The 27,840-nt window shown below is 36.3% G+C and overlaps 2 protein-coding genes across 8 annotated transcripts in view; both read left to right on the forward strand.

The window, feature by feature from the left end:
• Window positions 1-20,609, forward strand: part of LOC144207146 (uncharacterized) — a 163,922-nt gene extending 143,313 nt beyond the window's left edge. For 4 of the 5 annotated variants that reach the window (XR_013328584.1, XR_013328585.1, XM_077732415.1 and 1 more), the window contains one exon: window positions 20,442-20,609. The gene's annotated coding sequence lies outside the window, so the exon portion shown is untranslated. Of the gene's footprint in view, window positions 1-4,538; window positions 4,671-20,441 lie in introns of those variants that run through there. The other variant, XM_077732414.1, reaches the window with a different exon arrangement.
• A 353-nt stretch (window positions 20,610-20,962) lies between these two features.
• Window positions 20,963-27,840, forward strand: part of nlgn3a (neuroligin 3a) — a 132,003-nt gene continuing 125,125 nt past the window's right edge. The window contains exon 1 of one of the 3 annotated variants that reach the window (XM_077732263.1): window positions 20,963-21,095. The gene's annotated coding sequence lies outside the window, so the exon portion shown is untranslated. Of the gene's footprint in view, window positions 21,096-25,527; window positions 25,811-27,840 lie in introns of those variants that run through there. The other 2 variants (XM_077732262.1, XM_077732264.1) reach the window with 2 other exon arrangements.

Consider the following 27,840-nt stretch of genomic DNA (forward strand, 5'->3'; position numbering starts at 1 on the left):
GTTAAGAGTGCTGTCGATAGATGAAAACGATTTCTTGATGAATCACGTCTTGAAGCAGTCCAGGCAAAATGGAGTGCATTACTTGACTCCAACCAAGAAACATGCTGTCCATTTGGTTTCCACTAGTTTATGAGATTACCTAGCCTTTGGGAGTGCAAGTACCGTGGATGAATGGCGGTTTAAACTTGGGAATGCCAGGCGCCCATTAATATAAAACTGGTGGGAAAAAGGAAAAGAAAAAAAATGTACACGCTTAATCCAAAATTCTACTGCTTGGCCCAAATGAAATGAAAGTTCACCCACAACAATACTGTTCTGATACTTTTTTTTTTACTTTTGGTCCCTTTTTTTCAACATATTTTGCCGATACAAATCTTATGACGATCCAATAGATTTATTTTAACAAATCATATTTTTACATCATATTCTAGTGATTTCTTCTTAAGAAATGTATAAAAAATACTACTACACAGTGCCCTTTTAATATTTTTGGCCCATAAATTGAAAATAAAAAAAATATTTGATTTGACTTAAAAGTAGTATTTTTGCATAGTGTTTTTATTTACAGCAGCCTTATAGTCATCCGAAAACACATTTGAATATTAAATCGGATATAATCTCTTGACTAAGTCACTAATTATTCACACTCATTAGACAAGGAAGGAAACAGCTCAATATCAATGTGCAACATTGCATTTTTATAACTCTCTCCAAGTATCAACAATATCAAATGATAAATCACAATGCGCCCTCAGTGGTAACCTATTCAGAAAAAAAATATGTGGACTATCCATATCGTTATTGGGGGCAGCATCTTGTAGACCCCTGCTGCAGTCACTTGAACAGATAACTGCACATCTACTTCCTTATCAGTCTGACCCCATACTTGAAAATGTGTATTTCTAATAAATAATAATGAAGAAAAGAAAAGAAAAGGAAGCCATGGGGTGCCACTACATGGCTTGAGTTCCTCCTCAACAAGGCAAAATTATTTAATACCCTCTGATAATATGTATCCACCCAGTGGATTGAGTGGTTACCGTCTTGGCCTTGCATTTCTTGGGGCCCTGGGTTCAAATCCAGGTTTATCCACCTGTGTGGAGTTTGCCTGTTCTACCGGTATCTGCATGGGTTTTCTCTGGGTACTCTGAGGATAAGGCAGTTCAGAAAATGAATGAATAAATGAAGGATAATGTGTGTTGCGATTACCCAAATAGGTTTGAAGGTTGACATTATTTCTTAGAACAAGCCAGGAATTTGGCCCACTCAATTTTGAATATACAGTGTATGTAAATAAACACTGCAGGAGGTGAACATGTTACTACTCCCCAAGTGCTGTCGTTTAGAACAAACCCTTGAGATTGAGTGCAATAGCAATTTCTAAACAATGCAATCACACAAGCAATTACAAAATAGCCCTAATACCAAAATCATGTACAATGTTTATTTCTCTATGGGGAGCTTCTGTAGAATATAAAAATGTGTGAGTTGCGATTTAATGAGAATAATAATAGTGTTACTAAAGCTTAGAGGTTGAATATAAAGGACCAAAACTGTTAAAATGGTGCTACACTGTATGTCAACCTGTGACTTACTTGGATTGAAGATGTCTTTTTAATGACTTACTTAGTCCATCACAAGGTTAAAACATCTGAATCTCTCTTTATTTTAAATAGAAGTCCTTTTTAATACCCTTCACTATTACCCAAGGGGTGCTGTAAAAAATTAAATGTGTAAAATGCAATAAATATTCTCCTTCCATTGGGAATTTACTTTGCAAGGTCACTGACCTTTTTGAAAGTAAGTGCAACTTTTTGACTACTACTTAAAGCAAATGGTTATCTTTATGAAACACACTTATTAAATAGCAGATTTGTTTAAACTACAATTAACCTTATGCTCTCATGAATAACATTACTGTATGTCATTTATGCATGTGAACACACTGATCATTGGGTAATCATATCCCATAATGATGATTTAACAATGATGTAAATACAGAGCAATGATAAATTTATGGATCTACATATACGTGTACAAATACACATCTTTGCAGACATTTGTAGCACTCAGTGATATTTATACCTCGTTTTAGTGGGCGAGTGATTAGAGCGTTGACCTCACAATTCTGAGATCGAGGGTTCAATCCCAGGTTCTTGTTTGGAGTTTGCATGGTCTCCCCAGGCTTGCGTAGGCTTTCTCCGGGAACACAGGTTTCCTCCCACATCCCCCAAACAGGCTTCTTAAATACTCAACAACAAAAAAGCCTCAAGGTATGAGTATGAGCTGAAATGGCTGCCTGTCTCCCCCTGTGCTTTGCTGGCCGCCAATTCAGGGATTCCCATCGTTGTCTGGGACAGCCTCCAGCACCCCCCACAACTGTCATAAGAATAAGCAGTATGGAAAATGAATGAATGCCCCATTTTCATAAAGCCGCTGACGATTTCTGCTTCTAAAGTCTGACAAGATGTTCTTATATATGAGGTTTATACAGGTCTAAAATTCAATTGGGCATCATTACAGTTTGCATCTTCTCTGCATTTGTTGCAGATTTTTGTATATTTCAACTATTTTGAATTATGCAACCTCAAAGGGGGATTCCACTGGATTTGGGTGATAGCTTATAGAATGCAAATTCTGGACCTTTTTTTCTTGTTGACTGTCGGGACTATAGGGACTAACACAAAGAGCTAGAATTTGCCCTCCTTCAGATCCAACCACAATGAAAGCTGTGACAATCGCTGTGACTTCTTTGTTTAATCCAATATAAGGAAAACGCTCTGTCAAGGACAAATGGAGATGGATATAAGTGAAAACAGCTGAAATCCTAGACAAGGTTGCACAAATAACAGGCTTGACAATATTGACTTTCATTTCAGAGGACGTTATTCTCATTCATTTTCTAAAGAGGGCTAGAATACTTTGTTTGTAAAAGGAGGGTGGTGACTCCATGCATGCTTCCATTCTCACCCTGTCACGCATGTTTCATGGCAGAATGAGGCCTAAACCCATCAGCGTATTATCATTCAAGTCGAGAGAATGTCGGAATGAAGGACTCGAGTATTATCGGAATAATGAATTGCTTGTTGACAACAAAGAATCACAAAAATCTTTCTTTAGTTCGAATGGGTTGTTGCTCATTTGGTCAGTTGTTTGGTGTTCTAATTTATACGCTAGGAATACATATTTGTACTTGAGTGGCCATTTTATCAAACAAAATAGATGACACTTTTTTGCAGTTAGGGAAGAACCACGGAATATGTAATAATTGCCGTGTGTGTGAGGGTTTTTTCTTTATATTTTCTGGTTGGAATGAGCAGTGGATACTTCGATGTTCAACTTGGTGGGTGGAAAATTATTTTAAACTTTTTCTTAGCTGTAAAAGAACATTTACGGTTTTCTGGTTATTTTAAAAAAGGCTGCTTTAGTCCAAGGTTGAAAGAACAGTGCCACCCGGTGGTCTCATCCAGTGCATAGAACCAGCATAAATTCTCCACTAAGCGGTGCAATTAATTAAATCAGTTAGTCCATCATTTACACATTAAGGAATTCACCTCTCTTTAATCCCTCGTTACTTATTTATTATAACACACTTTTATGTCCAGCAAAGCAATTGTGAGACATTTATTCTTCTTTGAAATTGGGAAACATTTTGTTAAATTGTCACACATAATCTTACTAAAGGACCATTAAGATTTGTCCCCTTTTGATCAACAAAATAGGTTTAAATTGAATTGGGAAAAAATAAAATTGGAAAATTGAATGGAGCAATAATATTTATAGGGAGCGTAACATTTGATCATTTCTCGAAGGTGATACATTTTTTATTATAAATTAGATTTGTTCACTTTTGAATTTTGTTGTTCTGTTGGTTTTAATTATTATTTGTTTTTTCTTGATTGTTTTAGTTGGACTTTTTCTCATTTGTTGTCCTGTTTTCATACTTAAGATTCTGACTCATGTACATAAAAAGTAAGAAATGACAACATTTGATGGCTGATTAATTAATTGCGGACTTATTGGTGCCAGTGTTGCCTCTAGATTAAGAGTTAAGCATTTGATGCTGTGTGTTTGAAACCTGTGGTGTACAGGAGCATACTTGTGCTTGTCTTTCTTGTGGATATGTATAGTTTTTATTTTATTCCTGATACTTCAAATCTAGTTTTATTCATCATTTTACCCGTTTCCATTGAAGAAAATCATCTTGGACTTCTACAAAGGGATTGTTGATTCACCTTCAGCCAATTGCGTTCCCAAATATAAATTCATATCATGGATAGGTTTTGTACACATTGTTCACTTAGCTGTAGTATACTATATTTATTCATATATACTTCCGTTTTTGACATTTTTTAGGCATATCATATTAAAGGATGAATAAATCATTAATCAAGAAACCCCAAATTTAGTGAAGAGATATTTATGTCTATGATTCATACTATTATACTTTACTATAATTTGGAATGAATATGCACTGTGACTCTCGTTCTCTTCTCATGTTTCTTATCATCCACTCCACCATGGACTGTATTGTTTAGTGGATGATAAATGACCACTGCGGTGTGAGCCGGAATGAGCTCTCACTGAGACCACACCGATGGCGGCCTTTCAACACCTCTCTAGAAAGATTCATTACATTAATTAAAGTCCTGTTTTCACTGACATCCAGCCGCTTGTAGCCCCCCTGTTGCAGTCATTCCTAGCCCTCCACAGAGGGCAAAAACCCCTACTTTATAGTTTGTAGTAGCTATAGGAAGTGGGTGGCTCCTCTCAAGATGGACATGGTGTAAAATCAACTCTGTTAAAACACTGCGGGGGAAACAAATTGGTTCACTTAAGCATGAAAATGATCGAACGAAAAGAAAGACAATCAACGTGGAATGCATTTATCAAAACTGTTCACGCAGGACACAAATCATTGCCTGCTGCATCCACTTGAAGACTGGCTTCATTATTGTCACAATTTATCATTGGTGCGTTAAATTTGGGGAAAAACAAAACTGTCAAAGGCTCGAGTTCACATAGATTGAATGTGTCAATAATATTTAGCCTGGAGAAATGATGTCGAGTCTGTGTTAAAAAGAAAAGAAAAATAACTGTAGTAAAGAAATATAACTGAACTAAAGTAAAACTTTGACCTGACATGACTCCTACTTGCACTTGACTACTCACTAAGACTAAATCCAGGATTTTTTAAAAATCTGTCACTAGTATTTATTGCGTTTTATGCATTTTGGGTACATGTGTTTATTTAATGTGGAGTTTATACACCAGCTATAAAAAAAAGTGTGTAAACGTCAACAATGAAATGTAATATATTTCTAAGAGATAGAAATGTCAACTATAGTGCTTTGTCTTCAGTGGCAGATAAAAAAGGGTTCTCAATTTTATTTGTTTAGTAACTCCATTGTTTCAGTTCTTTGTGCGTGTTTTTTTTTTTACCTCGTTCATAGTCTATATCTTTTATTCCATATTTTATTCCTCGTATTGTGTTTACAACTAGTACTGTTTGCCTCCTTCATTCTATTGTCTTGTGCTGTGTTTTTACGTTAACATTTCTCTTATAATATTTGTTTGTGCAATATTTCTATTTCTTTTCTTTTATTTTTTTATTCCAAAACATGAGCAAATCAGAGCTTGACTTGAGAGACCTCGAATATTCCACGCTGGGCTTACACTTAACCATTCGAGATCCCTAAGAAATTCCGAACACAAAACATACTTCTTCCTCAACCCTTAAACATATTTACTCTTTGTTTATTCTTCACATCATTTTATATTATATGTTACACCACATGTTTGCACTTCCCATTTCTGTAAATATTGAATATCTACCCTCAGCAGAAGCCTTACTTCTTTTGATCATTGACATATGCTTGCTTTCCAATTCTTCGCCAAGCAATAGTATGTTATTACAACAGCCCAAATCTACTAAGAGGTCAACGTTGCGTGTAAATTTGATTGCCTTATGCATTGTATTGCTTTTCACTATGCCTCACCGCATAGTTTCAATTGTTCAAAGTGAATCATAGAGTTGAAAGACAAACTTAAAGCTGATCAGATGTCAGGGTGTTATATTTCTCCACCAAAACGAGGCCCTCCTGATCATTTTTCCCATCCATACATCCTCACAGTCCACTGTAACTCAATGGGGCCGTATCAGGATCTCAAAACATGCTTAATAGTTTAATCAGAGGAGTTTCCGGTTCTCGCTTGAGTTATCTTTGGCCCAGTCTTTCCGTCACATCCATTCTTAACCCATACAGGCTATACTATACCCTTAGAGATGATTGCTCAAATGTGTTGGAGGTTTTTTCTTATACCTGGGTGTTTTTACTTGAGCCAAATCACACATACAGGCATCCCAAGGGCTTGAATTTATACAAATGTGTCTGGCTGGAAGGAAGGTGAATAGAGTCTGAAGGTCAAATTAGAAATGGGTAGCAGTGACTGCTTTTAGTGCACAATTTCCAGAGGCTCTAAACATTTCAGCAAAAAGAGTGAAATCCAGTGTCTGCAGCAAGACCAATGACATACTGAGTCATTGTAGTAATTGCAGTCAGACTGGGACACAAGATAAACACAAGGGAATCTTTTCTCACTGTGTGTGAAAGTAAATCTTTATTGGAACAGACTGCATAAAAGACACATCAATAAATTTTCATTTTGATTCAACAACAACAACAGTAGATCTTAAGACAACCTCCATTTAGATTTCAGGGAAATAAAAAAAAGCCATTAACAAATTTGACCTCATAAGACTCAAAACTACCAAAGACATTTTTACATTGTATTTTTTCCATTGCTATTTAATAGTTAGTTTTTAGCCTCCACCTTTAATGATTTAATCTTCATACCAGAGGCTTCTAAGGCTATATTTTAATGAATTAATGACCTAAAATAATGTATACTTTGTCATTATAGTTAAAAAACAAACTCTTTAATAAATATTCCTAAATATAAACATATTTGAAACATTTTTGTCCAACTGCCTGCAGAAGGCATACATTTTTAAACACTGACAGCATTATTTGATGCCAAAACTATGCAACACTTTGCAAGCCTGTTTTTCTGCTATGAAACGCTTCATGTGAAACGAGCCAAGCAGTATAATCCTCAATGGAAAAGCCTATCACGGTAGAAATTGTCACCTTGGGCCCAATTTCTTCTCATGACTGACTGACTGACAGCCTTCCCTCTGTTTTGCCAGTATTCCACCTTCCCTCTAGCGCTCATTGCATGCATTCATCTCCTTTAGCCTGTTCCTTCTGTCTGTTCACATTAAACTGCTCCTTTAAGCACCTCTGATTCCCAACACATTTCAGTAACAGAACCCATCACTGCATCTGCCTGTCCCCTCTACTTTTTTTAAGAAGGTGGAGACAATGGTTGTTCTCTGACACTGATTCTAATAGAACCAGACTCTTCACCATGGTTCTCATAACCTTCTTTAAATGAACATGGCGAAAACCCTTCCAGATAGATTGGGTAGCTGTTCTGTTGGAACACAAGGTCGAGCGAGGAGCACTTGCACTTTACGATGGTTTACAAAGCTTTTCTTCTATTATGAGATTTAGGATACATTGTGTTGGGTCTTTTGAACTTACACCAACAGGTCATGTAGTAATCATAGCATGGAACACAAGTAATACTATAGATTTATCTCAAAACAAAGGTTTGTGTGTGCCTTGAGAAAGTTTAACTGTTTATAGGGGAAGCATATGTATTTTGTAATTAAAAAAAATGTCTGGACATAGACATTACATTTTTATACTATATGCTATTTACAGGCCACAGTGATAACGCTTTTGTTGTTGTTGTTGTTTGTTCTTAATGTTTAACTGCCTGTCGTTGACAAAATACATGTCAAATTATTTTATATGGAGAGGATTAGCTGTGAAATATGATCTTTTAGGGCCATTGACGATGGTAGAGGTCAAATCCAATTTGAATGGGAGGTTTGGCAGCGATCATTTGCCATGATTTTTAGTATTAGAAAAATATTATTACAAAATTATATTGGAAAATTCCAGACATATTTTATGTTTCTTCCTTATGATTTAATTGGTGAAATTTTGGCACAAACAGCTCCCAGTTTTTGACCGAAAATGTAATCTTTTGGTCAATTTAACATGTTTATTTCTTACAATGTACACACTTATACTATACTTGCTTAGTAGATATAGGAGACAAAAATATGTTGCGCACACAAAGTATAAGAAGTAGCATTGTGTTATATCTGAAGCAAATCATAGCTAATGTATCTCTGTATAGTAAATAAAACTAAGAACAAATGAAATGATTTAGAAAAAATGGAAAAAAAAAACCACAGTGGCCTTTGATGCATTAAATAAGCCTGGCCATGCAAACTAATTACAGCAGCGAGCAAATATATCTGCTCTAGAAATCTCTGAAACAAACAAATTAATTAAATGTGATGGAAGCCAAATGAAAAATGTCAAATAAAAGCATTTCTTGATCATCTTCATGCGCAGTCAGTCAGGGCACTCATTTATTTACTGATGAGATACAGATACACAATCAAATAAAAATACCATAATTGAAACTGTATTGACAATTTGGTTTTGTCCTTTGTCACTATTGCTTTTAGGCAATATCTGAGTCTTTAAGTATTAAATCAAGCGAACAATTCTGTTTCTTCACACTAATTAACACTATTTTTTTAGCCTAGTTAGGCGAGAAGACAGTGTAAACATCCCAAGGTAATACATTAGATTAAATCTAGAAAAAATTCAACCTAAAATTTGCCATTAGACTGACTTATATACATGTTGTTGTTGATATCTGAGTATGTGAGAGACTTTAAAGGTTGTTACTGTGGAAGGGAAAGCTGTGGAGTCAGTCATGTTGTATGATAATAAGAAAAGAGGCGACAAGGCTAAAAGCTTGAGGGTTCAGATTGTTATCACCTAACCAAGATAAGAGAAAGCAAAGTGTTATTTTAAAAGGAAATAGTTGGTAAAGAATCTCTTTGGATTGAAAGGAGCATCAAATCTATTGATGAGCCTGATAATTTATTTAAAGTAGGGGTTAATAGTTAATGTAATGAGTTGCTATGCCCGTAGGCAGGATGTGAACTAGAAGAGAAAGAGAAATTCTGGAAGTAGTTGGAGAATTCCATGGAGAGAGTGTGTTTGTATTTGTTCATATTAAATGTGTTGGTGAAGTTATGCATAAATCTGTTATACAGTGTTCCCCCGCTACTTCGCGCTTCCGTTAACGCGGACGCAGAGCTTCGGAGATTTTTTTGGGGAAAAATAAAAAATTAAAAAATACAAATATTACATTGAAACAACATATTTTACATTTTTTTTGTTATAACATGAATTTCACTCTCTACCCGTGTTCTATATGGTGTACAGTAAAAAATAAAAATAAATAAATAAAAATAAAAATAGATTGGAATTAAATTCTAATTAAGCATTTTGGAAGGGGAATCCCTACTACAGAAATGCACGGGTGGTCCCGGTCCCCATTAACCGCGATAAGCGAGGGAACACTGTATATATACAAGGAACCTAAAAGAACAGGTGGTGGTGCTGCAGTAGTGGAACAAATGGTGGTTCAGGTGCGTTAGAATCGACAAGACCCTTGAGCCAAGCATTGGGGAATGACGGGGAGTGCTAGGGATTTATTAGACAATCTTCCACTATACGTATTATAGCTCTGTGCATCATCTAATGTTCATTTTAGACTTTCACCTCACCCAACCTTGCCTCTTCTGTACGTCTCGGTCACCTAAAAAATTGGGGATTGGATGCAGCCACACTATTGGACAGTTTTAAGCTTCAACCCTGTGGTGGCGTATTGTGCCTAAAGGATGAAATTGCCTGTAGCCAACAGATTATTTTCGAAAAGGCAGGATCATAGAATGACCTATAGCATCTATTACATTACAGTTTGTGTTGAATAGGTAATCAGACAGAAGTTACTGCCTGTAAAGTTGATGTAGATGAGAGGAGCTTAATCACCAATGTGGAAGATAACGCTGCTTGGGGCAATTAACAATTAACAAGGTTAAAGCAGGCCGAAGAACCGTGTGGTAGAAATGAGGGGAATAAAGGTAGGATAGAGATAATGTGGCACATTTGAATGCCAATATGATTATTAACCAGGGAGGACAAATGGCACATTTTAATGCCAGAAATATTATTGACCAAGAAGGCCAAATGGTATATTTGAATGTCAGAGAGATTATTGACTTTGCAGGGCAAATAATGTTATTTTATGGACAGAAATATTTTTATATAAGGTTAGCCTGTCGGTAGTGGTCTGTCAAGAGTTTATTTAGTCAATTATAGAGTCTAAAAAGTTTAATATAGTAGTAACTCCACTTAGAGAATGAGTTTGTTCCAGAAATTGTTTCGTAACTTGGATTTTTAATGAGTAGACACTTGTTTTATATTGAAATGCAGTCATTTGTAATGCAGGGTTGTGAACCTATTCTCCCTTAGCAACAAAGGAGAGAACAGGAATCTGAGCTGGAAGTGGAAATAAACAAAGATATTGAGTCTTTTTTGGAGTGACCATGTTTTATAGGCACTGATCAGAGAGACAGCCAAATTTAAATGCTTTGAAAACAATGTAATAGAGACCAAAGAAGATATAGAGTAGCAGATTAGAGTTGTCAGAAGGATGATGAGAATGCCAGGCAAGAAAACTCAAGGAAAATGGAAGACATAAAGAGAAAGATCGTCCCCATAATCAGAATGAGAATCTTGTAAGAAATTATTAACATCATTTTAAATTAGGCTTGCATAATGACTTCCGAGGAAAAGGAATGGTATCTGATGACCTGCCATTCAAAGCTGCTTTTCAACATCTGCATTTTCAACCACTTCTTATAGCTTCTAATACATTCACTGACTGCTTAAACTGAGATTTAGGTATGAAACTGATTAGCAACCCCAGCTGCCCCTACTCCAAAAACTGCCGCGGGTGGTCTTTCATGTGGTGGCTATGTGATTTTTTTGCTATCAGGGTTTGCTATATCCATATACATTTTAAAATCACGTCCCCTGTAAAGTCAATGTCTACCTCAACATAGCTTTACATCTACACATAGATGGACATTATAATACACATGGTATTTCACATCTAATATTACACCCTGGCCACATAGGCCTTTAAGCCTGGAGGACCCGAATGGGTCTCAGGATTCTTCAATTTGACAGCTTTGTGTTAAAGAAAAAAATATATCTGGTGCAGAGTTAAGTGAATGTGCATTTATCCATCCTAGTGTGGACATCGCCTAAGGGTGTAAGGTAAGATACATGCACATGCTGCATAAATGACCTGTCAATCATGGGTCTGAAAGCCCATATAGGGATGGGGAGGTCATGTAAAGACCACACAAGGTGGTTGTAAAAAAAATATTGGTGCATTTTATTGTGTGAGGGTCAGTGAAAGGGGAAAATTCTTATTCCTCAAATAATATCAAATGTAATTGTTACTATTTGAATTACAGTCACTGTCCCTTACTTTGAAGCAAATACAAATGGTAATGCACTGCCACCTAGCGTTCAAAATATATACATGTTACAATATAGCAGATTTTTTTGGGTGGGGGGTTATAAATAGTCGAAGTTCACGTCTTTTTTTAAGTATATATTTAAATTTACTTATACATTTCTGATGACAACTGCTATTAGTATGAAATTGGAAGCAGAATATTAATATTATTAATAATAAGGATGCAGTTTTGTAATCTAAAGCAGATCCCCTCTTGAACATGCATTTTATGGTCACAAGGTGATGCTGTTGGCTAGGATTTGAAATAACTCAACTGTATAAATCATGAATGGCTAAATAAAATACATTAATCTTCATGATAGAATCGTTGAGTGGGAAGCGGCAAGGGATAACCATAATGCATATTTATGATTTTCTCGCTCATCCATTCGATAATCCGGGCACATAACCCGCAATAGCCCACCCAAACCCCCCTGCAATGGTTTGCCTTCATTACCTCAAAGTTTCTCTGGGTCACCCATAGTGTGACCTTTGACCTTTTTAATTTCCTGTGTGTATTAATAGAAAAGGTGGCGTATGGAAAATTATAATTAGTGGTCTCTCAGACTACTTGTATAATCTTGTATTAATAACTAGATGAACATTCATCAAAATGTGAATGTGCATTAATTACTAGCCGTGGTTGAGCAAAATCAAATACAATAAAAATGCACATAATTTCACCTGCTATTAACTGATACATTACTATAGAAATTACCAATATTACAGAGATTTCCCAATAATCTTTAAATATTACTGAGCCGGTGAATGAGTCACTTTTTGTCTAACATTTAAAATATAAATGAATATATTCTTTTCATCATTTTGCTTGTTTTTGTCTATTTTCCCATCTTCTCTTTTCAATGAGAATTCTGAAAGTACTTTAACACACAAAAGACTGTTTAACATGTAGCCTATTGATTACTATGCCAACTATCACAATATTACATTAATCATAATTGCTATGAATATTACAATGCGGTTGCATTAAAAAAAAAAAAAAAAACCTTCCCCTCATAGGTGTTCAGCGCGCTTTCCTGGAATCAAAGAATCAGTTCAGTCTCTAGCAAGTGTCGTCTGTTGCCTAGCAACAGTAGCACTGGTGCTGCCTAATGCTGTCTATGTGCTGGGGTAAATTGTGGGGTGAATCTCCCCTCTCAATTGGTCGCATAAAGGTGTGTAGGGTCAAACTTTGCCAGTAGACTGGATTGTTGTCACAATTGTTGTGGATTTGTCGTTGTGTTGTTTAAACTGTGACTCCCTGGGGTGGAGTGTTCGGCATTTGAAATAAGATGAGGCAATACAGTCCAAGGACAATATGTCAGGCGTAGGCAGTGATTGGAAGGTAACATTTAGCTGCTGACCAAGTGCACCCAAATGGTTAAATTGACTTTGCTTTCTACCTGGGTTGCCATGTCCTCAGGCAGAGCTACTTCTCTGTTCAAAGCATGAAAATGTGCTTTGTGGATAGCACCCATGTCGGCTCTGTTTAATTGCACTAGTGGTTGGCTCCTGGTACATGTGAAATGCAAATGCCTTTTAGCGATTGTTCTTCCTCTCGTAGGTTTCTCCAATCTTGTCCGTCACGCCTCACTAAAACAATTCCATATCGCTGAGAGCAGATCGGCTTCTCTTTTGCTGCGCTTCATCTTTTTCTTGCACTCGTTATTAAAGTTTCATGCTAGATTTTTGACTTTGATAACATATGAATATTGCATGTCGTGCAAAAGGGGATGCAGGTAGCACCAAGGAGGCGGGAAAATGTCGAGAAAAAAAAGGAGTCAGATGTGTTTCTCACTGCATCTTTGTAAACTGTCATGTGTTTGTGCAGGTTGCCCCCCTCAGATCTTTACAAACATGTCCCTGAAGGGTATGAAATATTTTATTGTGATTCTGGAACTCATTCAGCCAAACCACCATGACAGATGTGTTATTGGCTGTGCCACTGTCGTGCTGGTTTGTTTTCCAATAGGTTGTCACACTTGCCTTTTCCTTATAACAGCTATGACAGGATCTTTCCCTTAATGTATTTTCAACCTGAGGGGTGGCCATCTTTAAATTTGGATTTAATAAATTAATGAATAAATAAGAGTATTGTTTTAGGAATCTAATTTCCACATTATGTAACAGTATGTTCATTCATTTGGACTTTATTTTTTCGCACATTCATCACATTGTTGCTATCCATCATGTTTCCTTTAAATATGCTAAAAGGGGAATTTTGGAATAAATAAATCAAATACAAACACACATTATTTCAACATTTGGTTGCCTATATGACCAAAAATTCTGATTTGCATACACGTTGCAATGCAGGTTTTAAATGATAATTTCTTAATGAGCACAATAATTATATCACTACATACATGAAATTAAAAAAAATGTCAAAAAATATGTGAATGAATGTATAAATTAACCAAAATGAGGGTCAGATTGGATCCTTGGTGGACCAGTTCCAGCTCGCATGCCCTATTTTGGATACCCCTGCAATTGATTATAATATACAGGCTTTTTTTATACTACCATAGAAAAGATATAGGCACAATAGTATAATGGTATTATAGTCTTAAGGTATTGCTACTGATTTTAATGACCTATATGGGTGCCAATAGTACTGTTCAATATAAAAAGTTTGTGTTTACAAGATGAGCCGAGGACTGAGAGCATACAGTTGCTTTTTAAATGCTTTCCAGCTGAATGGTTAATGTCTTGGCCTCTGTCTCCCTCCTCTCTTCTTGCACTTTCATTCCTTTTTCCCCAAGCTTTTTGATGCATTTGCGCTACTCTCCCTTTGCACTGGAAAAAAAAATAAAATCACTTTGTCACATCGGGATGCATCATTTCACACGCTGAATTTTTTAAAACTGAAACTAGAAATCCTTTCTCAGCATGCAATATCCATTAGGGAGAAAATTATTTATATGATTCGCCTGCATTATTGATCTATTAATGAAGAGAAATATGCACCTCACACTCTGTGTATTGTCACCTGCCAATATTCTATGCTTTCAAGAGTTAAGGTTACTCTTTGTTATCCTCATTGCATAACCTGAATAGAGCGTGGACTTTTGATCACATAGTAATGGCATTTAAAGTGCCCTCATCTCTCCATCACCTCGGCAAGATTCATTTTTCCTGGATGTCTCATATATCTTCCTCCTAGAGGTTGTGGTGTTCAAGGCACTGCATTTTACTACCGTATTTTCACGACTATAAGGCGCACTTAAAAGTCTTAAATTTTCTCCAAAATAGACAGTGCGCCTTATAATCCAGTGCACCTTATATATGGAAAAAAAACAGAAATCCAAAAACGAAAAACCACCACTGTCGGATATTTAAAAAAAACACAAACGCCTGAACTGAAACAATACTGTTAAATATACAGATGCCATCTTTGTTTACAAAATCTTCCATCATATAGTTCCTCCCCCACTGCAAGATTTTAAACAAAAAAATCCAAAACATCAACAATGGCTGGCTCTAGAGGTGACTGTAAAGTAGTGAGTGCTTTATACCTGGCAATTACCGTATTTTCACGACTATAAGGCGCACTTAAAAGTCTTACATTTTCTCCAAAATAGACAGTGCGCTTTATAATACAGTGCGCCTTATATATGGAAAAAATGCCATTCATTGAGGGTGCACCTTATAATGTGGTGCGCCTTATAGTCGTGAAAATATGGTACACATTTTCTTTATTGTGGGACTGTCAGCAAGGTACTTTGGTCCAGAGGGCACAGAGACAAATACACATACACACAAAAATAGCTACCGCAGCTTTTGCTCGGCCTATTTTGCAATGTTGCACCACCTGAACGCTCTGCAGACCACCACCTTGAAAGGTTATAGTACTACAAAACAAAATAGAGTCAGGGTGTGAATTTGGAAAGAATAATCCTGTGTTTTGGAGGACAGTTTTCAGCCAAGTGAAGGATTGAGTAGGGAAAGGTTGTGTGGAGAATTGTGTAGCTTTGCTGGCTCGGGTGAGCAGATGGAGACTTTGCAGGTGGCAAGAGTGTGTTGCCGGCACGAGCCGGGAGGAGAGGAGATGTATGTCAGCTTGCTTGTATGCAAACCTCCGCAGGGTTTCACATAGAAATGTATTGAGGCTTAGAAATACACCTGCAAAGATAACACTAGATATGTTCATGGTTCAGAGGGTCGGTCATTTGTTTTAGTACATCAATACAATGGAGGAATAACCAGTTGGATTACCTAAATGTGAATAGTACAGTAGAAGCAAGCTCCAATGTCAAATGCTTCAAATGTGGTACATTTGGGGGGTTTTGTTTTGTATTTCGTTTTTGTTGGTGGAGGGGCGTAACATTGAGTTATGTTTTGATGCCATTACAAAAGCATGAAAGATCCCCTCGTGTAATGATATTTTTCTTTCTTTCTATAGCACACTCACTTTGACCAAATCCCTCCGTTACAACTTCAAAATTATCCAAAAGTTCAATGTTTTCCTTTAGTTTTGCCCTTGGTGTTTAAATTTGTGGCAAAGTGCATTTTTTGACATTGATTTCCAATGGCAAAATCATTTACATTTTCAAATTTGAAAATGTCTCTTACCCTACTTCTTTTTTTGATAAACTTCAACAAAATGGAAGTTACACTTATGTCAATGTTATCGAAAAGGGAAAAACAAGTACACAGTAATGACAATACTTTTCTCTTACAATATACATAAGGCAATGGTTTGCACCATTTTGTCCAATCTTCACCAGCAGTATGCAAGCTTGACTTAATGACAGACTGAATCAAACAACCCTATTTAACCAATTACAGTGAAAATCTAATCTTTCACTCAATCCTTAATCATAACTACAATTTCATTTTCAGTCTGTACAATCAAAGCACCATGTTAAACCTAAAGAAAAAAAACTGCTTAAAATGAAGTCAAACCTTCCTTTTATATGAATAATTTTGCCTAATTCTCTAACGTATTTCCATCTATTGTTTTCCCTTGACTGTGATTTGGACACTCGTTCTCCTCCCGAACAAAACGGATTTATTGTAGCTACTAAGTTAATATTAGCTCTGTTGGTGGTACTCGGAGAGCCAAGTATTCTTTGAGGCAGTACTTTCTGTAAATGTATAGTGTATACGAAACACAATTTTGTGTAACAATGCATATTGCTCCATATGTTTATAATAAATTATAGTGGATGCAATCAGATTTGACAGGGAGAGCCCAAGTGCTTTCATGTTTGCAAATTGAGCTAAATCCCAGAAACGTTGAACAAACTGACCTTTCACCACAAATAAACAATTGTATTGATGCTTCTGGTTCTCTGAAGCCCGCAGCTTTTACAGGTCAGAGAGAATATTCTGACTGAAACAGTCATGCTTTTGGCTGTAGTTTTTGTTGTTGTACAAACAGATGTTTAAAAAAAAATAGACAGAAAAACACACACATACCAAAGTATGATAATATTACATTTTGTCAAATGAGAGTATTTCCTTTTTTAAAATTTTTACTCTCTGACCCTTTCATTCAATAACATCAGGCTGGATGACCCTTATCGTTTTAAGTAGAAAAAGACATGTAGAAATGCATAGTGAAATAATATTTTTTTCACTAAATTTAGAGTGTTGCTGTTAAAAAATAAATCAATATATTGGCTTTTAATTGACAAAATTGAGGTATAAACACAGTGAATAATCATAAAATAACCACATGGACCAATATATTCATAGAATTTATATAGCATCATAAAACATGGAGGGAAACAGCCTTATTTACCCAAGTTAACTTTTTGTAACATTTTCAGAACATTACATGAAATGGAAAAACTTATATAAAGTAAGAAAATAAATAAAATGAGAACAGTGGGTTAAAATGGGTTAAACTTCAACTCCAACATTCTGACCCTTTCACAATATATAACACAATAGTTTGTTAGCTGAGTGCAGAAGAGTGACGATGCTAAACAATAATGACGGTCATAGATTTCTCCTCTTCCCACGTAATACTGGACTGAAGGGAAAAATCCAATTATCTCGAAGAACGTAAGACTGGTAATGTCAGTTAATGTTGAGAAAATACACTATGAAAATTGCACACACATATATATATATATACATATTCTACACACAGATACTTTACTATTCTGATTGTAGTGTGGGCAAGCAAGAAATAGGCTTGTCAGTATTCCTTGTAAAGCAGCAATGTACCCAGGAATCTCAAGATATTATTGCTCTGGGTAATAAAATGTGTAGAGATGAGGTAGGTAAGGAAGTGCACTTATATATACATATGAAGATTGCTGTGAATACATTTCGATAGAACCATTTAATCTCTCTGAAACCATTAAAGTGAAAGTAACAGTAATACCTTGTATCATCACTCTGTGAGAGCTGGATTGAAGAATGATTGCTCTCTGCTCTCTGCTCATTTCTTTGTGGCTGCTGTAAACTAAAAGAGAGAAAGAAATTCCCAAAGAACATCACGTCCCTGCAAACTTTCTGGAAGTAAAATAGGTGAACAAACAAAACAAAACCCTTCTCCGTTGGCATGGTTCTGCGAATGAATAAATAATTATATGTACACCATAAGTCAATACAGATAATTTGACACCAAAGCGATTACCCATCCAGGCAAGCAAATATGAAATGGGAGTAGCCACGGGACACGGACTCCTAAACTGTCAGTAAAAAGTTATATTCTGTTGAAATGGTAATTATTTGGGTGGTTTTGTTACTGAGGCAAACAGGGTGAAATTGGACTCTAAACACATTGGCATACTAATGTCTAGAGGTGCCTCCACCTTCTGCCTACTCCGGAATAACCACAGCATTATAATTGACTCTTAGTTCACAATAGTAACGCATATATTTGCATCCAATAAACTTGTCCAATTCTACGACGACTGGAGGAGAGTCCGTGTGTTTCGTATGCATGGCTGCAGGTGTTGAGACAAAAGAGATTTGTTGCATTGCTAATACCGACTTGAGTGGTGAAATGAATTTGCTTTGAGGATGTGGTGCTGCTAACCTTGACAAGGTTCAACAAATTGGTGAGGTTGCTTTGTCCTGCAGCTATTTTTCTTCTCTGCTGTCAACAACGAATTGCACGAGATCAAAAGCAACAAATAGTGTATGAGGACTGGGGAAAATTCAAATTGAAGCTGCAATGTGAAACAACAGCCATGACATTATGATTTGAAATCATCATTTTAAGTATATTCCAAAAAGCAAGGAGAATGAAATTAGATGAACAAAAAAAAAAAACTATGGACACTGTGCTTTTCAACTAAAAACAAAAAGAAGTTAAAAGCATTGGTGTGTTCATTATTTTAACATGTCATTCATTACTTGTGTATTTTCCTCGGTGTGATGTAGAAAGAATTTCATATGTTAAGTGACTTCATTCTATTGCCTCTGCTTTTTCTGGCATTATATCTCTAGAGATTAATGAGCCCGACCTAGATGAAACCAAGATATCTCAAACTATGACATTACCCTTACAGTATTGAGTTTCACAGACGAATCCGTGTGTTTAGGATCATTAACATACCCTTACTTTTGGAAGCATTTGCATTTCTATTACTTTGGTAAAAGGTTAATCATTGTTTCACCCAGTCTATAAAACTTTCTCATAGACTTGTTGAAGTGTTGATTTTTTACTTTTTTGTCAATCCTTGTCTGGCATCCTTATTTATCTTGCTAATGAGTGTTTCTCTCTAAGTTTGTTTGTTAAGTCTATTGCAAAGAGGAGATTGTCATACCATTTTGCAGGCATTAAAATCGATCACAGCTGGACTGTTCTGATTATAACAGAAGACATTTTCTCTTCCCTCCCAGCAGACTAAATCAGTTGATGCAAATACTTGTTTAGGAGAGCAGTCTCCCGTGTTTTGGCAGGGGGTGGGTGGGTCTTAGCATTTTAAAAGGTGCAAAGATGTTTTTTCCTGTTCATCGTAAATGCCAAAATTGTATCATACATGGAACACAAATCAATCATGGTGAGCAGAACCAGAAAAACACACTCATAGACCATCGCACACATGCAAACAAACCTCCATACAATGTGACTCAGCTCCACAACTGACATTCAGTTGAACTCTCAGTAGGATTTCAGGCAATAAATATGGAAATCTAAGCATAAGAGCCACTTACACATAAAGAGCAATTTCTCAACTACAACTCTTTACAATTTTTACACCTCAAATCTAAATTTCTGACAGGAAGTATCCTATCTACCTCTGCAACTTCAGCATTAACACTTAAGCAAAAAACTGATGTGATAATGGGTAGAGGCGAGAGTGAATCATCTGGGCACATTAGATTTTGCATGTTAGATTTTGCATTTTTAAAACACTTGTGCTAGGGAAAGACCAGTGAAGCCCCTCTGGCATTTGGCACTAAAATATCCCTATATCCCCACTTCCACCCTGGGTGGTGACACGTGCTGTGACTAACCATGTTTCGTGATTGTGGCGATCAGAATATTGTACAGAAAAGCATGTCGAAATAAGCAAACGGTGTTGCTCAACTTTGTCATTAGTATTTATGATCAGATGTCAACAGCTAGAATACCCTATTTTATTTACAGCCTGGATTTAGTGTGTACCTGAAAACGAGCCTGATCTGGGATGTAATAATCAACCTCATCCTGAGAGCCAACTAAGATTAAAATAGATGTTTATTTTAAAGAGGAATGGAACATACAGGCATGATTTAATTGGAACTTAATGTGACATGAACTCTCATTGAATTAAAAATAAACTCTGAAAGTACACCTAGACCTCTAAGGCCTTTACCAGACCACACAATTTTAGTGAAGTTACTGGCCTAATTTTGCATCAAAGAATATTTCCACAATGGGCCCAACAAAATCAGTTGGTAACCAATTATAGTGTGTCATTGTCCATCCATCCATTTTTCACACCACATATCTTTGTCAGGTTTCATAGGGTGCTGCAGACTATCCCTGCAGACTTTGGGTGAACGGCAGACTACATCCTGAATGGGTCTCCAGTCAGTCGGAATGCACACAGAGAGAAAGACAGCCATTTGGACTCATAATCCGACCGCCACCGATTGTAAATCAATCCCACGCTGCATGCACCAAAATCAGGCGAGTATTCCACTACACCATTGGTCTCCAAACTATTCCACAAAGGCCTGCAGTTGGTACCGGTTTTCATTCCAACCCAGAAAGAGTACACCTTTTATCAGCAATTCTGTGTCCTACAATTGCAATCACTGGATTGCAGTCAGGTGATTCTTGTTTTCTGCTGAAATCTCAATGGTCAAAATGTCTGTGTTGGATTGGTTGGAGTCCCCCGAGGGCTGGTTTGGGGACCCCGGGCACTACACACATCAGCACCTGTGAAATTATCAACAATCAAAGAAATCTCCAATGAGGGATTTTGTTATATTTACTCCAATATGATTGAAACTAAATTTCTAAAATCTCCGTTTACAGGTTAGCGTGAGGTCATGGTGGTGTGCCCAGAATGACTGTGACTAAGACCTTGCCTGCTTCTCCTTTGGCCCAACTGTACCATGCAAATCAAATTTGCAGAGACCAAAGAAGGTTACTGACAGTTCATACGGTAAGTTTATTCAAGCATGACAAAACGAGATATTCCTTAAACTGTATACTTTCCCCTGAACTCTTTTACAAGTAGAAAAAAACTGAAAAATAGGCGGTATATGCTACACAACTCCTTGTGTAAACTCTTCTGTTCAACCATTGTTGAATTTTCCGAAACACAACTATTACAATTGTTTAATACAAATAATTTATGTAACGGTTTGCCTCTTGATAGTTGAAACCAATGACATCGTCAAAGGTAACAATTCCAGCAGAGGCCGTATGACTAGATGGGAAACAGTAGTCGATACTCGTTGTCTTTATCATGTGATGAGTTGGAATATAGAATTGAAAGGGCATCAGATGATAAAGAAAAATCCTGAAGGACGTGATTTTGGGGAGATTTTATTCTTACAAGTTCAAACCGGGGGCACAATCCACATAACGCTGAGTGAGAGAGAAAAAAAGAGAGAAAGCCCCTGCAGGGGGATCTTGAGCTCTATTAACATCAGATTTGGTGGGCCTACTGAATGGTGCATGCACTTTAGGAGATGGCGGGCCAACAACGCTGGCTAAAACCTTGTTGTCTCAGTTCCAATGTCTCTGTTAACAACTCTTCGTTGGCAACTCGTCATTTGTCACTTGGTCAGAGTAGTCTTCAGTAAAATGTTTTGATCAAAACAACAGAATAGGCTAGTCCTCTTCTATGTGCTCAATCCACTCAGCTCACCGCATGGTCGGATGGACAAAAAAGGAAGCTTTTATCAGCAGTGTTCATATACTCACACACACACACACACAAAAACAAAACACTGACTATCCTAGCAATGTGGGACTTTAAGAGATTGCACTGTTTGACAGAAATTATGCTATTTTTTTGTTTTCTTTTTCAAGACACATTAGTTTCATAGTTCTGTTTGCTATGTTGAGTCAAATTAATTCAGTGTTACCCCGATCAGGCAATCCTGAACACCAAGTATTTAATTATTATCTTTCCTACACTCAATTCATTTATCTGTAATGAAATAAGTGTATCTCAAGTGTCATCCAGATAAGTATGAAGACAATCATGATAATGTTCTTTCTTTGTAGTGGCTAAAACATTGATTTGCAATTTGAAGTCTGAACTTTTAGAGCATCCCCCACAAGGGTTATCAATTAGTCACCTCCCAAGGACTAAAGTAGAACATTTCTAGATAGTAACATACAGTGTTACTATCTAGAAATCAATCAATCTATCAAACAAGTATTAAAATGCGTAGTAACATTGTGATGTTCATCCTAAATCTCGAGGCATTGATGTTACTCTCCAGAAATCATCTAATTGCCAAAGGCACCACATTCATCTGGCTGCCTTGTAGCTGACACTCGCTTAGAGAATAAAAAAGGCCCATGACATTGTCATCAATGCCTTAACAGAATCTATGAAACTTGACAATTCAATATTCATTTTCACTACATGCATTATTTGAACGTTTAAACACTCAAACTTAGTGGGGTATTATTTTGGCCATGTTTATTAGTGTGAGGAAGCTTCCCAACGTCTAAACTGTGAAACCTTGCAGGTTCCTTCTCGAGTTTGCCCTAATTATAGCAAAACTGTTTTTGACAAGAAAAGTCTCATTTCTTTTAAATTTCAATGTTTCTTTTTTTTAATTTCGAAATGTATTTGGTCCTACATCTTCTTAATCTACTCACATAATTTACACATAAAACAGTAAATCAAGGCACAAAAAATGTTTTACTCAACACATACGGTTGTAGTCCGTCAAAATTTGACAAAAAACATCCTCACTTTGTTCCAATTGTCTCATTTATTCATAATGGATGGCAAAAAGTGACCATATATGAACAAGCCATTTCCTGACACAGAAATTCCCCCAAATCAACAAGAAATTATCCAAAGGTAAGGCCTAAAATGCCCCAAAATGTCCAGAAAGTGTCCCAAAATCCACAGCAATGGACCTGTAAGTACCCAAAAATTAACAACCGTAGACATTCAATTCATTTAAACCAAATGGACTGGCTGTGGACACTCATTTTTCAGTAGTATTGATGGACTTAGACGTCCAATCTATTTTGACTGCGAGTGGCGAATAAACAAACGTTTGCAATGAAGCCAAATGAGCGGACGTTCACTTTCCCCTACTAGTCAAAAGGAAATGACATTAAATGCCCCAAAATTAAGAGGTAATGACCCAACCATACCAAAGACTCCAGAGAGAGGTTGCATTTTGTAGTTGAGATTGTAATACAATAGAAAAGTAATTTTTAAAAACCATATTAAACTGCATATTGGCATTAATCCTTTTGCCTGTAAATCAATGCATATAGAAAGGCTACTTAACCAACATTGGCTGTTTTAACTGTAAAATAATGCACACCTCATTAGTCACTTAAACATGTTTAAAAACACGTAAAGTCATTAAACCTTCTAATCATGCAAATGTGCATATGTTTTTATTTTTTTTCTACACCTTGGATTGAGATTAAAAAAAAAATGTTGCTTGGTGTTTATTGCCTAGCTGTCCACTCTTGCAAAGGATTCCCGTCAGTTTTTAATGAGTGCCTTGGGACCGAGGAGCTATCTCTTCAACTGATTACAAAGGCCTCGAAAAAGACTTGATACAAAGTCAAGGGCTTGATTGAGAAGGTGCTGCTGACCCAGTTCTAAGGCGCAAGGTGTTTGTTTTCACACACTGTCACTGGTCAAATCAAGTAAAGACTCTGCATCTGTTTTTCTTAAGCTTCATTTTGTCTTTATATGCAGGTAAAAATTGCTGGCCTCAGTTTAGTTTGACGTTTTGGACCCTGTCCTGGTTTTGTCTTTACTCTTGAGCCACCAATCCGCATACCGACGAATCCATATAAAAAAGTAGGAATATATTTACCGGTCTGAAGTAAGAAAAATATTGTGGACTTCTATTCCAGTACAATATTCAAAGATAACTATGTAGTGTTTCTATTCTCTAGCACTCACAATGTTGGCAGCTGGGTTCATTTCCCACTTAGTGACAGTGTGAATGTGAGTGTGAATGTTTATGCCCTGTGATTGACTGGCAGCTAACTCGCCTTGTGTGGGCTACTTCGCAGTATTCGGCCAGATGACTCATTCTTGATATTATTAATATTCAAACATAAACTATTCATTCCCGAACATAGCAGCTTCACTTCAGGCAACAAATTGCTTGAAAAAAAACATGGGATGTTGAAATTTCCCCAAGGTGGAAAAAAATGAGCGTGACAGGTTGTTTGTATACAATATATGTTCTCATTGGTTAAAGCGGGTCACTATAGTTTGTAGTGTAGTACTAGTAATACCCTCCAGGTAATCCATGACCCAATTAAGGGGATGTGTTGTAATTTGGTGGCACACATTTTTTCCTGAGATTGTGGTAATTATGTTAACTGTGATGTGGTAATGCAAAAACATAAGTAAAGATAATATACTGTAAATTGACAATCAGCATTGCAATTTACAGTACTTCTGGTATTGTGTGTGCAACAGATGTCACTTAGTGTCCTCACACAGTTAGTTGTTATGTACATTATATTGCAAGTTTTTTTTCCCCCTGTTTGCTGTGATGCAGAGACATGCATACATATTATTCTGATAATGACACAGTTGGAATAATTTGAACTGATATTGCATGAAGAGAGATGTTTCTGAAAAATATACAATATATATAATAGTACAGGATAATACAGTAATATGAAATGCATCTGCCTTTCACACAAGTGTTTTCAAGGTCCACACATATTTCAGGAATATACCTACCCTGCATGTTTCTGGTGAAGAAACCGGTGTATTCAGAGAAAACCCACACATGCCCAGGGAGAACAAGTAAACTTCAGAGAGTGAGGACCCACCTGGGATCAAACCCTCGAGCCCAGAACTGCGAGTCCAATGCGCCAACCACTTACCGCCGACTATATTTTTGGATCGTAAAAAAATTCAGACATTTTTCATTTTTTGAACCGCTTGCAAGGGTTTTCTGGGGGTGCTGGAGCCTATCCCTGCTAACTATGGGCACCAGGCAGGGGTACACCCTAAATCAGTGGCCAGCCAATCACAGGGCACTAGGAGACAAATTCAGAGAAACCCCATACTTACCACAATTAAACTCCTGAGAGTGAAGACCTAGCTGGTATCGAACCCTCGAGCACAGAACTGCGAGGCCAAAGCACCAACCACTTAACCACCGAGCCTCCGGCCATATTCATAGATCTGGAAATATTTGACATATTTGTGGATCTTGAAAACATGTGTGCAACACAGTTGCATTTGTAAAAACTATTTTTAGGGGTATACAAACCTCGGGTTTATACATCTCTCCATGGATGATGCGTGCGCCCTTGGTTACCTAGTGAACTCCTCTCCGGCTCCAATTGGCGCTCGGGAGAAGGCGTCGGGGTCGCGCTGCGCGTTCTCGCCAACCTCGAGTTGAGGAGAAAGAGCATCCACTTCAGAGGCAGGCAGTCGGACCGAGCGAGAAGGGGGCGCACTCTCACTGGAAACAACTCACACACGGGAGGCACCTTTAAAAAAAAAAAAATGACAGCCGCAACAACGCGATGAGACTTGCTGCACCGGAGGCGCTTTTCCAAAAGAACTAACTCAAAAAAAAGGCAATTCTGGGTGATTTTGGAGTACACCCATCTCATTCGTTTCCCATTTATTTACTATAAACACAATCGCACGGTTATGGAGGGATTTCCATCTGGATCGTGCAGGTGAGACATTTTCTGACACTCGTTTAGAAGCGTGCACAGTTGCTTGTTGGTAGAATTTGCGGAGTGAAAGTGATGTTTTTGTGCAATGATCGGTTCCGTTTTGACTTCCAAACGCATTTGTGGGTTGGAACGCTTGCCCCGATGGAAGATGCTCGTCCTTTTTTATTATTATTTTTATGTCGCTGACTATCTTGCACGAGGTGTTCAGGCATCCCACAAATATTCCAGTTGATATTTATAGGCTTGAATGCATTGATCTGTAGTTATTCCTATTGTAGACACTTGTTACTTGGAAAATAGACAATACGTGCATGGGTGCTTGATGGAAGAGTGACGCACAAGCTAAGGAAAAAAAATAGGAAAAAAACGGGGAAAAAGACTGCAGCCACGTTAAATAAAGCACAGAAGTTTATTATATAGGATTTCAAAATAAAATGAAATACGATACACGTCTTATTTTGGAGGGGTCAGGTTTCATAAAGCATTTTTGGTGACTAGTCATTTTAATCAGGTTTTTTTTTATCAAGTATTTGCCGTTCAAGCTTCCTTTTTGCTTGTTTACACATGAATAGCCTACTCAATTTAAATCCCTTTTTAAATGCACGTGGAATATGATTATTTAGAGATAATCTGCTACTGTGAGCTGGAATTAATATTATATTAATGTGAGTGATTTGATGTATTATTTTCATGCTCATCACTGGGAGGAGAGATGGATGCCCAGTTCGAGGCATGCAGTAAATTATTCCATTTTTTTTTTGTTGCAGTTCTTAAGGTTACAAAAAGAGACAGGATTATGTTGCTGAGAATAGACTAGTTGAAAGGGCTGATGCAAGTTTAAAGGCAGTGTGATGCTGCAGGCTGCATATGTCTGTCTACTTTTTGACTCTGGGAGATGCTTGGACACAACAAGCTCAGTCTGTACAAGCAATGGCACATCATTCATTGGAGAATAATCAGTTCCAAACAGGAAACAAGTGAGTGAAAGTCTTTGTCCCTTGTCTTTGATTTGTAGTCGTAAAATGACAAAAATGTGAATTTAAACATGGGGGGGAATTGGACTAGCCTATTAAAACCCTATTTTATATATTCAAACATTAACAAATCCTTGATGAGCTGGACTAACTTGATACATTTACTAATTATTAGTTATGTTGACTAGAGATATTTAACCTTATCATCATCATCCTCATCATTAATAATGTATCATTATTTGAAGTTATATTTGAATATCACTTTATATATATATATATATATATATATATATATATATATATATATATATATATATATATATATATATATATATATATATATATATATATATATATATATATATATATATATATATATATATATATATATATATATATATATATATATATATATATATATATATATATATATATATATATATATATATATATATATATATATATATATATATATATATATATATATATATATATATATATATATATATATATATATATATATATATATATATATATATATATATATATATATATATATATATATATATATATATATATATATATATATATATATATATATATATATATATATATATATATATATATATATATATATATATATACACACATAGTACACACATATATATAAAGTGATATTCAAATATAATTTAAAATAATGATACATTATTCATAATAATGATGATGACGATGATAAGGTTAAATCACTCTAGTCAACATAATATTGTTTACACTGATTTGCTTAAAGTATTAATAGCTGGCTTTAAAATCAGATGCTAGCAAAAACAGTTTGTTTATCAGTTTTTCCAAATTAGTATTCAAAAAATCTATTTTAGCAAGAAGTATGATGTTGACACACAAGATTTGGAGTATTGGGCCAGACAATATAAAGCCAAGCACCAGACTTGCCCTCCGGCCTTAAGTTTGATGTATTTGGTGGTGAAGAATAGAAAGGCAGGGTATCATTACTCTTTTAGACTTTCACAAGATATTTTGTCATTTTGCACAAAGGGAGGT

This window comes from Stigmatopora nigra, chromosome 14 (genome assembly GCF_051989575.1).
Source record: "Stigmatopora nigra isolate UIUO_SnigA chromosome 14, RoL_Snig_1.1, whole genome shotgun sequence".
In the NCBI taxonomy this organism is placed as follows: Eukaryota; Metazoa; Chordata; class Actinopteri; order Syngnathiformes; family Syngnathidae; genus Stigmatopora; species Stigmatopora nigra.